Source organism: Cryptomeria japonica, chromosome 3, assembly GCF_030272615.1.
Source record: "Cryptomeria japonica chromosome 3, Sugi_1.0, whole genome shotgun sequence".
NCBI classification, from domain to species: Eukaryota; Viridiplantae; Streptophyta; class Pinopsida; order Cupressales; family Cupressaceae; genus Cryptomeria; species Cryptomeria japonica.
Genome location: NC_081407.1, coordinates 198,285,740 through 198,299,177, shown reverse-complemented (window position 1 = coordinate 198,299,177; position 13,438 = coordinate 198,285,740). Strand labels below are relative to the sequence as shown.

At 35.4% G+C, this 13,438-nt stretch overlaps 1 protein-coding gene across 2 annotated transcripts in view; it reads right to left on the bottom strand.

The window, feature by feature from the left end:
- Positions 1-13,438, bottom strand: part of LOC131061607 (signal peptidase complex subunit 3A) — a 37,554-nt gene that overhangs the window by 23,396 nt on the left and 720 nt on the right. The gene's annotated exons all lie outside the window — the stretch shown is intronic.

The window sequence follows — 13,438 nt, the reverse complement described above, 5'->3', positions numbered from 1 at the left end:
CTCTAATTTGAGGTTTCTCCCAAAAATTTTCAGAATTCTGAAGAATTAATGACTTCGGAGCTCTGGTTCAAAGCACGAATGAAATAATCTTGATAACCCAAAAATATTAGATTGTAGTACTCGGAGCAAGCTTTCCAACGAGTAGAATTTTGTTATATTTTGAATTTATTATGTTCTTGTTTTTTTAATTTTATGGAAAATTGGTTTTTCATCGAACATGAACTTCTTTGTTCAACGCATTGGGAAAAATAAGAAACTAATTCAAATAAATTCTGAAAAATATCTATACCCTTGGTATTGATGTCTTCTTTCTAACAAAAATAAATAAATTGAATTTCGATTTATATAGAACAAGTTATATGTTCAAACGTAAACCTATGTCTAAATTATGACTAGTCAGACTTCAAAACTTTATAAAATGAAAAATATTGAACATATCACTATAAAACCAAATGCAAGCCCTGGATATTGATGTTACAAACCAAAATTCGAAAGAATTGAGTTTTAATCATTTATAGAAAAAAAAGTTATACGTTTCAGGAGGCACCTCACTCTTAAAAAATGTAGTTTGTTGTAAAAAACTACTTTTCAAGGGAGATGGAAATTTTTTTTAAAAATCCTTCAAAAAAATTTGAAAAAAATGTATATAGAATCTACAAACAAAATTCTAGAAATCACTAATTTACATCATCTTCAAATTTTTAATAGTTTAAAAGTTATAGTTCTCGGAAGTTGAAGATTATTTTAAAAATGTACATCTCAGTGTCAAAAGTGGCAAAAAAGTGGGAACCATTATTGTGAGTTCACCCTTCATAAGAGCAACATAGCTAGTGAATTTATTAGGTCTTTTGCTTTCCCTAAAGGTTTCTGAAGGAGTAGCAAACTTCTGAGCTTCTTCTACAGTCTTGGTGGCCCATAGAGGTCTTTTCTTGAGGTTTTCTCTAGGTGGGATTGGAGTTTCACCTATAGTTTCCTCAAGATTCTCCCTCTGAAGCTCAGGAGTAGGATCTTCTTCTATGTTAGGAGTGGAGATATAGATTTTAGGCTCTATTGTACTTAGGGCTCTTTTGAAGGCTAAATCTTCTTCAAAGATTACATCCCTACTAAGTTCAATATTTCTCTGACCATGTATATATATTCTATAGGCCTTGGATGTTTCAGTATATCCTACAAGTATTTCCCTTTTCCATAAGGTTCTAGTTTTAGTCTTTTCTCTTTAGGTACATGTATATAGACAGGACACCCAAATATCCTAAGGTGGCTGATATCTGGCTTTAGTTTGGTAAATACTTCCTCAAGAGTTTTATTTTCAAGATGTGAGTGAGGACATCTGTTTTGTATATACACAACAATGTTAGTTGCTTCTGCCCAAAGATTGATATTTAGATTCTGATCAAGAATCATGGCTTTGACAACTTCTACAATTGTCCTATTTTTCCTCTCAGCTACCCCATTTTGTTGAGGATTATAAGGTATTGTTAGCTCCCTCTTAATCCCTGGGTTTTTACAAAAATCTCTAAATAATTCTGATGTGTATTCCCCCCCATTATTAGTCCTTAGGATTTTAATTTTATTTCTTGAGTAGTTCTCCGTCAGTGATTTAAATTCTTTAAACCTACTAAAGATCTCTCCTGATTCTTTACACTTCAGAAAGTAGATCCAAGTTTTCCTAGAGTAGTCATCAACAAATATTACAGAGTACCTAAGTCACAAGGTTCGAATTTGAATTTGAATTCAACAGCCATGAAATTCAGATGAAATTCGACAAGGGAAAAATTCGAAAAAAAAAAGGATAAAATTCGCCTTCTATAATTTTGTTTATTTCTAAATATATGTATACTTTTAATAAATTATCAGAATAGCAACCCTTGTTGGCGAAAATCTGAGGGCGACCCAGCAGTTGCAGACACCCATGACCCAATAGATACAAAGCATATACGAAGAATACCCACGACCAGCTGAGTTGTGTTTAGAGGCAGATAGCAATGCTTTATAGAGGAAATTCAATTAAATTTGATTTTTTTTATAGAAGTTTGAAATTCGATAAAATTCGAACCTTATCCATGAAAATCACTGTATCCTGTGACTTAGCATAATACAAACATCCTCTTAGAGAGGGAACGAACATGGGTCCACATATATCAGAATGAACTAACTCTAAAAATTTGCTTGTCTTCCTAGTACTATTATGGAAGGCACCCTTGATATTTTTACCTAGGGTACATCCCTTGCATGCCTCTGAATGATATTGCTGCAACTTAGGTAAACCTGTGACAAGGTTTCCCATACATGATAAAGCTCTATAATTCAGGTGGCCTAGTCTTCTATGCCAGACCTCATTTGCATTTGTTGCTTCATGAATTAGGGCTAGGTTGGGCTCTGTGCATAGCTCATACAAATAGCCTTGTCTTTGACCAATGACTTTAGCTTTCTTGATGGAAGAATATCTTGGCCAAGCCAACACCTTGTTCTCCATGAAGGTTACTCTGTATCCGTTATCTTCTACGACTGATATGGAGACTAGATTTCTCTTGATGTTGGGGACATATAGTACTCCTTCGAGTTGCAATGATATGCCTATCTTCAGTTTGATGGTGCAGGAACCAATTCCTCTAACTCGATGTGAGGAATCATCTCCGATGGTTACTTCCTCATCATTATCCTCTGTCATGGAGTCTAGCACTTCTCTAAACCTTGTAATGTGTCTGGATGACCACTATCGATCACCCAGGAGATAGACTTATTTGATGCATGGCTTGTAAGTGCTGAGTAGAGGACATAGTTCTGGGAATCATCTTCTCTTTTAGATTTTCCTGCTCTGGCAAATGTGGCTTGTTTGGCTCTCTCTGGACATTTTGCAACAAAGTTCCCAAACTTATCACACCTATAGCATTGAATATGTGATAGGTCTCTCTTTGAAGTGTTCTTGCCTTGATGACCCTTCCTCTTCCTAAATTGCTTCTTCTTGGTTGTCTTATTTGTGTTAGTATTTAGAACTTGAAGGTCTTCATCTATGTTCTTTTGTTTTATTCCCATCTTGTTCAATCTTGATTCTTCTTGGAGACAATCGTCCCTTAATCTTTCAAACTTAGGATACTTGGACCTTGCACTGATGCCTTGGACGAATGTACTCCATCCACTAGAAAACCCATCTAGAGCAATGAGTGTTAACTCTTTGCTTTGGATCTCGTAATCCAGAGTTGCTAGTTCATCTCTTAGAATTGATATCCGCATAAAGTAGGCGTTGATTGTCTCCCCCTTGTTCATGGTGATATGATTTATTTCTCATTTTAATGTCAGAGTTCGACTTGCATTTGATATCTCAAATGTGCTTTCAAGTGGTTTGAACATTTTATAGGTTGTTTGATGTTTTCTTATGATGGGCATTATGTTGTTTCTCACCCCATCAACTATTATTTTGATGGCCTTTTCATTTCCCTCAATCCATACTGTTTTGTCAGGTTCATTTTCAGGTTGATCATTTTTAGTTTGAACAAATGAATCCACTTTGTTCTCCTTTAAGATCATTTGGATTCTGAACTTCCAGGCTGAAAAATCATCGCCACCTCTGAGTCTGTCTTCGACTCTGATAGCGTTGGCCATTGGAGAAATGTGATGTAGTATATAACCTTGTTCTTAAATTATTCACAAAATTGAATAGCCTCAAGTTCGATCAACTTGGCTCTGATACCATGTAAAGTTTTATTCAATTGCAATAAAAGAACATATTATATATGCGATAATTTTATATGATTATATTGTATAATAATCTGATTGTTTTGTTGCAGGCAGAAGGAGAGAGATCATTAATATTTTTATATGTCTTCTCCAAATGATTCATTTCGGGCTTTATATGTTTAGAAGAGCGGTTAATAGATGTCTTGACCGGTCATGTCTTTTAGACATGATAGATCAAGGCACCTATTGATCGGTGCACATCCCGATTTCGGTTATGTTTGTTAACTAACATTTAATACTTAACACTCGGTTGAAACGATGTTAGTTATGATGCTTTGTTAATGACCCAAATAAATGTTTATCCCGATAACAATAACCATTACATATGCTATCGGGTTAATACCCCAATAGCATATTAATGCCGATTCATAAATCAATCGACATTAATATGCTATCAGGTTACTAGCCCGATAGCATTTAGATCGACGCTTAACTATGTTAATAAAGTCATCAATCTTTATCCAATGTCAATATCATAATCATGATCAATGTTATAATCTGATAAACATATTCAGTTCGGAAAGCATAAATCAGATAATCTAATAACATAGATGAGTAAACCAAAACAAAATAGAGGAGATTAAAGGGTTAGGAAAGTCTTATCTTGCAGAAGCTACTAATGCATTAACAATAAGGATTGTTTGCCACATTGAACGGGATGTTGTTGAAGTACCAAAAATCAGCAGCTGCAATGTCAGTTTTCTCGTGTGCCTCCCTATTCCATCCAGTGGCCTCTAATGATGATTGTGCTCCAGGAGTGTTCCTGGGCACAAAAGAACTACCTATAGACTATGTCCCTGATGGTGATGCAACAGTGCCAGGTATGCTACTAGAGGAAGAAAAAGTGGTGGCCGAGGTGGTGTTGGGTTTGCGGATACGTGGGCCACAATGAGAGCCCACTATGCCCTGAAGTGCTTCTTCTTCTTCTTCAATGTTAACTGAAGCACCTTGAGATTCAGCTATGGCTGCTCCCATGGCTAGTTTTGCCCTCTCCCTTTGCAATTTCTTCTCTTCCCCAACTGAAAGTAAGGTATTAATGTCTCTTTTTATCTCTTCGGTGGCCCCAAGACATACTCTAGCATCATGCTTCTCAATGCTTGCAAGGTGGTATTTGAGGCGATTTATGCCTCCATGAATTATTTTTTCACATTTAATGCAAATCACCGTCCAAGGTCCAATCCTTCATAGGCAAACCTCCAAGCCCTATCTCTAGCACCTTTAGGACGGTGCCTACATATCCAGATGGGCATGGTTCTAATGGCCAATTATACCCTGAATTTCCCATAATTAATGGTTAACTATTAACCTACACATACAAAGTGAAAGACAAAGTTAATATTTTAGTTTAACAATTTAGCAAACTATCTAAATTAGTTTAAAATTTTTTAGACATGATTTAAAGTTAAAAAAAATAAAAAAAAAACTACTAGGGTTTGTTTTTTTTAAAGACTATAGATTCTTCAAAAAAATAGTGAAAAATTCAACAAACTTGTCAAAAATAGTGTTAAATCTTGTTCCAATCACTCAAAAATATTTTTGACTACTTAGAAATGGTTTTCTATTCATCTAGATGCAACATAAAATAAATAAAATATTTTAAAAAAACCTACCTGGGAATCTGATTTTTCTTTAAAAACCACCTCAAAGCCGCTTCAAATCTGCCTCAAATCTTCTCCAAATCAATGGAAATCAGTAGTCAAGTGTTTGGAAGAGTTTTTTTCCCCCTCTCAGCAAAATAGAACAAAATAAATGATGAAATAAACCACATTTCTGCCATTTTTCCCACTTATAACCTGGCGCGGGAATTTTTATCACAGACTCGCCAAGTTTTTGGCAAAAACTCGGTGAGTTTTTTCAAAAACTCTGAGAGTTTTTGTTGCGAGTTAAAGTCGTAAAAACTTGCGATTTTTTTACTGCTCGTCGAGTTTTCGGTGAGTAGTTCATCTATGATTGATACAAATGGGAGTTCTGGTGGATTGGGCATCATGTGGAACCCAAGCACTTGTAAAACTGACAGTAAGGGTGAAAGCAATAGTTAAGCTTTGTTTGAGGTTTATTGCAAGTTTAGTAGCACCACATATCAGTTATTTAATGTGTATGGGCCCATTCAAACCAAGGAGAAAGCTACGTTGTGGGAGGATCTGAGAACTCAGATCAAGAACTTGAATAATGATAAATTCGTTTTGGGTGGATATTTCAATGCAATCTTGGATCTGTCAAAAAAAGTGGAGGCTTAACTATAGGTAAACAGAGTCATGGTGGATTTCAGACTCTTCATTGAAGACATTGAGGCGATTGATTGCATCCCTATGAACGGTTGTTACACATGGACAAATCGAAGAATGGGTTTTTCCAATATATCCAAATGATTGGATCATTTTTTCATTGGCCCTGGATGGCTAAGGGATGACATCAAATTTCTTCTTCCATCCTCCCCATCTCCATTTCTGACCACTTTTTGGTCCGAGTGGAGTTTGCTCAGGTGTCTAAGATTGGACACAGATATTTTAAATTTGAGAGCATAGGGTGGCAGGACCAATTGCTAATGAAACTTCTTGTTGAGTAGCGGAGAGATAGTAATAGCTTTAATGGCACGGTAAGCTACTACTTTATCAAAAGACTGCACTACATTAAAAATAAACGTAAGGTCTAGAATAAGGAAGTTTTTAAGTACATTTTTACTAAGAAGAATGAGGTTGAGGCGAAGTTGGAGGCTTTGAACAAATAGATCATCTTGAATGGAATGTTTAATGAAGATTATTTGGAACTAAAGAATTTAAAGGAAAGATTATCTGAGCTACTAGTTCAGAAGTGCATGACAACATTGCCACCAATAAGTGGGAACATATCTATTAGTAGACCTATCAACGAGGTTGTCTCTTGGGATTCCTTCACACAAATTTGAACCATTACCAAAATTTCCAAACTCGATCTTCTTGCAGAGAGGGCTCCAATGTTGATTCCACAATTCAGTTGGACCAATAAAACAATGCAAGTTCCCTAAAGTAGAATGCTCGGAGAAATCACTAATAGACTTGAAATATTTTCCTCCATTCCAATCACACTTTACATCACTATTGCCATATTAGGTTAAATCATAGTTTTAAGACTTGTGGACTCGCCACGGACTCGCGAGTCCATGGGAGCCATGAGTCGACTCACTAAGGACTCGCGAGGCGAGTCCATATGAAAGACTCGTCAGTCTTTTGCAAGGAATCGTGTGAGTCTTTTGCTTGGACTTGCGAGTCTTTCATATGGACTCACGTAGCCCAGAAAACACGCCATTCAAACAATAAAACTTGGTTTTTAAAAAAAAATTTCCCCTCATTTGGCATTTTTGCTTGGTTATAACAAGTTTGTAGGGTTTGAAGGAGGACAGGAAAGAAGACAAAATCAGAAAAATTGAGCTATATTAGGAGAAATACAAAGAGGAAGACGTAGTCTTCTCTTTAGTTTGTTCATTGTTGTTTTTCACATTTGGAGTTGGACATATCATTATATGTAATTTTGTAAGCATTTATAAACTTATGCTGCTATTATACATTTTAGAGTTGAAACTATGAGTATGAATGATGAAATTTCAAATATTGTGTGTTTGTAGATCATATGACATGTGTAATGTTTCAATTACGGCTCTTATGTTCTCTAAATGCATTAATTTCTTTATTTTTTTATGTAAAACTACATTTCTTTTTTTTGCCGTATCCTTGCTGAGTCTTTCGCCAGTCTTTCTTGAGTCCGAGTTTGAGTCCAAATTTTTGGTTTGTTGAGTCCATAGCGAGTTTGAGTTTTAAAACTTAGGGTTAAATAGTCAATACTCACCAAGTTTTTAATTACATCCAAGGAAGATTTTTCATGATTATGCTCAAACCCCACAATTCACTATTCCATTCAATTACATCACAAAAAACTGGAATTTCATCATCTACTTTTTGAGGTTCACCAATAATTGTATTAGTTGAATTTTGTTGCAGCTTTGCCTCAAATTTTGGTTGAACTTCACTCTACAAATAGTTTGTCTCCTTTGCTCTGAATTTTTCCTTGGATTCCATTCTTGGCTGATTTTTGCTTTTCTCTTCAACCTCAAATATAGCATATGTTAGAAAAGACAAAACTACCACTTCAAATTCTCCTCCTTCTTTCCACAATTTTAAGATACTTTTCCTTCCTTTATGTTGAACCTCATAAGTATTCTCTCTACCTCAGTGGATTACATTCTGGTCATATTGCCATGGCCAACCCAACACAAATGACATGCATCCATCACCATCACATTACAAAATAATTCATCCTCATATGGACCAATTTTGAAAGCAACAAAACAAGACCTATCCAAAAGAACACTATGACTTTTAACCAAGAAATTTTGAATGGGGTAGCTTTTGGAATGCAAACAAGCTGTAATTTATAAACCATTTTTGTACTTACTAGATTGTCACTAGATCCACCATCTATGATCACTTTGCTCACTTTGCCCTTACATTTGCATCTTGTTCAGAAGATGCTCTTCCTCATCCAATCAGCTTTGATTTTTTCTGTCTCTAGATGTTCTTCTCAACATCAAGTTCTCTACTGACTCAATTTCAGCTTCATCTAACTACGGTTTTTCTTTTTTTTGGTCTACCATCACCTTTTTTGTGATTTTGAGGGCAATCTATAGCCTTGTGGGCTTCATCACAAATAAAATATTTCAAGGGCCTTTGTTCTCTCGACCGCGGCTTTCCACATTCTCTACCTCTAAAGCTTCTCCTTCCTCTAAAGTCAACCTTCATATTTGTAATGTCCCCTTCTCAGTGATGTGCATTCAGTGGTCCATTGGCCTATTTTAGAGACCCATAGGCTATTTGGAAAGGAGAATTAGGGTTTCCATCTTTTGTGGAGTTCTGCACGAGCTTTTTAGGGTTTATCAAAAGGGAATTCTTTAGTTTTGTCTATGGTTTCCTTCTAGGTTTTTCATGAGCTTCAGGGTGGCATAACATGCATTTGATTCTTTGGTAAAAATGAGAACTTACTATTTTTAGTAAGTTAGGGTTTGATTGTTTGGATGCAGTTTTACTAAGCTTGGGTGTGAAGATCATGCTTTTTGGAGCAGTATTTCATGACTCACTATTTTTAGTAAGTGGCAGTATTGAGCATTTCTATTTTTAGCAGTCTCGGACAGGGTTCTGATCCAGGGTAGTTTAGTGGTCTTCATTGCTCAGTTTCATCCTTGATTTAATTAAATATTATTTTTTTATCCTAAGGTTTAATATTTAATTATTCTATTACCGATTAATTATACTGTGGGCGACTTAGGGAAAAGGATAAATATTTGCCATTAATATTATTGTTTTCCTAAGTCAGGTGGCGTTGAGAATGATAAAACATTTCATGTTTATATTATTTTCCTAGGTCAGGTGGCATTGAGAATGATAAAACATTTCATGTTTATATTATTTTTATGTTGCAAGTTGTCACCTAGGAAAAAGTTTGAACTTTGCCTAAGGAGACTGGGAAAGTGGACGCCATGACTAGTAGAGGACATGACACGAAATGAAATGAGTTTCAATAGATTTTGGGCGACATTTGCATTTGAATTTCAAGGGGATAAATCTTTAAATACGTGTGCTCGGCCTCTCATTTGGCATCTTAGAAATTTTATACCATTATGATGTCGGTTTGGTGAGTGAAATCTAAGCTTCAAAGTGTGGCTTCCTAGCTAAGTAGCAGTTTTGTACTTGTGAGATAGTACCTAGCTATTTTCTTGTATTCTCAGAGCTGTTAGAGAGTGATTTGTTGAGTGTGGAGTGTTTTTGTGTGGGTTTGGAGTGTTTTCTTGCTGCTGGTCGTGGAGTTGCTGAAACCATATTTCGTTCATACCTCTTGGCCAAGTGATCCAATCATTTTGGGTATTGATTCCATCCGATTGTGGCACAAAGGTGATATCGTTTACAAATTTATAGCTGTTGGTTTGGAGAGTTGGATTTTTAATTGCAAATCGTACCCCCTAGCTGGGTCGTACCAGAGGTGCATTGGGATGTGTGCTTCTGTTTTGAGGCAATTGGATTGTAGGTTTTATGTTCTTGTATCATCTTCCAGGTTATATCTTTCATTTGCATTTATTTTGGTGTGTTTCTGACTTCATTTGAGTAAGTTATGATCATTTTGGTGTTGTCGACTGAGGCTAGTCATGCATATTTTGACTTTAGATTTTGGTTTAGCAGTAGTGGCTTTATTTGAGTTAATTTGATAGTTGTTTATTGTTGTAATTTGTATTGGACATCATCTATAATCTTCTCATTCTATATTGTAAGGTTAAGTTGTAGTACTACTAACCATTTCTAGATTGTAAGCATTCCTGCTGAAAAGTGGAAGAGGCTGGCTTGCTGACTATATTTGATATTTGTAGCTCAGTCCTCCCGCTGCATAAGTGGTTGAGTGATATTTGTTGTAATGATCCTCCCACTACATAAACAATTGAGTTGAGATTGTTTTGTGTGTTCAGTCCTTCTGCTGAAATCTTGCGGTAGAGTGATTTGTGTTTTGGAGTGTTGTTCTCTTGGTTGGTTTACCACCAAGTTTCTTTGTTTACCCGTTGTATAAGCAGAAGGGGCTGACTTGCTGCCCATTATTGTATTCAGTACTTTGGCAATTTATTACTAACGATCCCCTGCTACCGTATGCTTTCACCCTCCCAGTTTGGGCTCTCGGTGATCAAAAGGTGTAGGGTTCTTTCTTGCTGGTTTTGGATTTCTTATTCTAGGCATAACGGGTGCGGTTGCTCGTGTAATCTTGTTAAAAATTAAAAAAAAAATTAAGGGGTATATTACAATATTATTGCCTTCTTCTAGCTCTTCACTCCTGGTAGGTTCTAACGAAACTTCTTTCCGTTTTCTTTGATAACCTTCACCTCTTTTACTCGTTATTTTATTTTTCTGATTTAGTTTCTCCTCGGCCTTCAAGGCCTATTCATATGCCTCATCTACAATAGGAAATTTTACTATGCAATTTAATCTTGAAGTTGAAATTTGAGTCCATTCACATACCAGGCCATCGCTTGTCTTTCACTCTCTTGGATATTTGTTTGAATTTGAAGCCTCATAAAGTGTTCAATATAAGCTTGTACCAACTGATCCTTTTGTTTCAAATTTTGAAATTCTTTGAACAATTTTGGTTGATAATCAAAAGGCAAAAATTGAGCTCTCAATTGTTTTAGCATCTTAGGCCAAAGCCTATTCTTATCTTTTCCTTGCCTTGTTCTCAAAATCTGCACATTCTCCCACTACAAGGCTACATGCGACTTCAACTTGGATGCGGTAATTTTCACTCTTTTTGAATCATTCTCATCAATATCCTCCATTTCAAAGTACTTCTGAAATTCCGGCACCTAGTCTAGAAATGCATCTAAGTTGAGTTCACCTTTGAATTTAGAAATATCAACCTTTATCTTAGAACTTTGGTTCCTTAAGGCTTCAATAAGCCTCTCCATCAATTCTAAGGCATTAGCAGCATTCCTAAGAAGGCCAGCGTTCCTCCTGCCCTTTTCTCCCCAATTCACACGGACTCCCCTTTAGACCATTTTTGATTGCTTTAATATCAAAAACTGATGTAGATAAACACCTTTGTGCCTGCAAGCCAACTCTAAAGAAAGAACTAAAGAGCTAATTTTATATAGAGAGACAAATAATGAAGAGAGCGCCCCCATATTGTCTGAGAAAACATACAAACAAACACCAAAATTTAGCATTGTATTTCACTTAACAAAAAATCAAAAACTGATTACCACAATCAAGCAGCAGCTACTCTTCCTTTTCTCCAGCCTTCAAATCTCTTTTTTTCCAAAAAAAATCCCCCTCTAAAGTGAAAAAAAAAACCAAATAAATAACCAGACCTCCATCCACCACTAACAACCCCAAAATAGGACTGACGAAACAGAAAATAAAAGGGCAGTGACAGCTATAGGCCAAAAAAAGGATCAGTAAAAAAAGATAAGCAAACTAACAATCGGGAGAATCAACCGTTACAGTAAGATTCAATCTCAAGAGATAGAGCTACAATATATAACACAAATGGTAACATTGCTGATGTATTCACCAAGAAATTGGGCAAGATAAAGTTTGTATTTTGTAGAGATATTTTAGAGTCCATCAGAACTCAGTTATTCCTTAAGGGGAGTGTTAGACTAAGTCATACCTGAACTATACACCCGCTGATTATTTGTCATAAGAGTTTTAAGTATGGGTCAAATAAGAACCGTTTACCTGTTCCAATTTGTTGTCAAGTGCCTACAATTAGCTGTCAATAAGTTTAGCAAATTCATAAGGAGCATTGTTGAGGAGCACTGTTTAGTCTCTCTGTAGTTATAAATATGTTCTTTTGTTTAAATTTGAACAATAATAGACACCAGCGAGTTCTTCTTCTCTGTGTTTATTTCTGTTCAATATCTTTGTTCTTTCTGCTATTTTCAATATCTCTATTTTATTGATGGTCTCAACCCTTTGGTAACCATTTTTTTTTTTTTTTTTTTTGTCTAATCCCTTTCTGTTTTTATATTTGTTTTTTAGTTGTCAACAAAAAGTGGTGTGTGCAAATCTGTTCAAGGAGACAGATTCAAATGTGTATTTAAATTCGCCTCACACTGAAAAATATCATTCAGTTGTCAAAATTGTTTCACTTTGTAGAAAAAACTCTTCTTCTCAATTCAACAAAACAATTTTAATTGACAACTATCATATTTCCCATCGGGAAAACCTCTCCACTTCTTAATGGTGCAGGTTGTAGTATATGAAGATAAATACCGATGCATGCAGCTCAATAGCTGGGTCTTGAGTTCAATTAAGTAGTCACTAGACCATAGATTTGCTTCACACAAACGATTTAGCAAATCTTGCATTAATATCAAAATAATTTGGTAATATTTCGAGTGATATTTAACGCAATTCCACAGATAGCCTAGGGAGCTTTAAAAGCCCTAGACATGGCCGAGTTGCCTAAGCTTCCATTTGTACAAATAGAAAGCTAACAAGTTCAGTCTGGAGTTCGATTCTTGCTACCAATAGCGCTTCAAAGCTCCTCTCTAACGATTTGTGCTCTTATTATTTACATGCAAAGAATATTTTAAGAAAATTTCGAAGGAAAAAAGTAAATTTGCAAGTCTATTTTAGGAGAATCTTCTAGATTAAGAATTGTTTGCGATGTAGGCAAATTTTAGGATTTGAACATAAATTCACCACCAATACATGTATATTTTGAAGAATTTGATAATAAAATTAAATATGACCTATAAACCTCCATTTGAAAATACAATAGCAGAATACTTTCCAAATGTGTCAAAAGAAAATAACATAGCAATTGAACCGAACTATTAAGAAAATTTAAAGCAATGCAAAATTTGTACAAGCGAAATGCAAAAAACAAGAAAATAAGTAATGTAGGCAAGTTTTAAGGAAGTTAATTAATTTTCTAACATTTCTCAAAAACTAAAAACAAAAAAATTCATAGACTGGTCAAAACAATTTATTTAGATTTCAACGATTCTATGAAAAACTAGCTGATTGGCGAAAGAATTGGCTGAAGCAGTCCGAATAAGACTTGCACAGAAAAGAAGGAATAACTTTAAAATGTAATAACAAAATATTTTGCCCAAAAAAAGCACCTGAACCTGAACCTGTAGCGAAGTAGCGAAGGTGACGGTGAAAAAGAATCATGGGATAAAACCGAG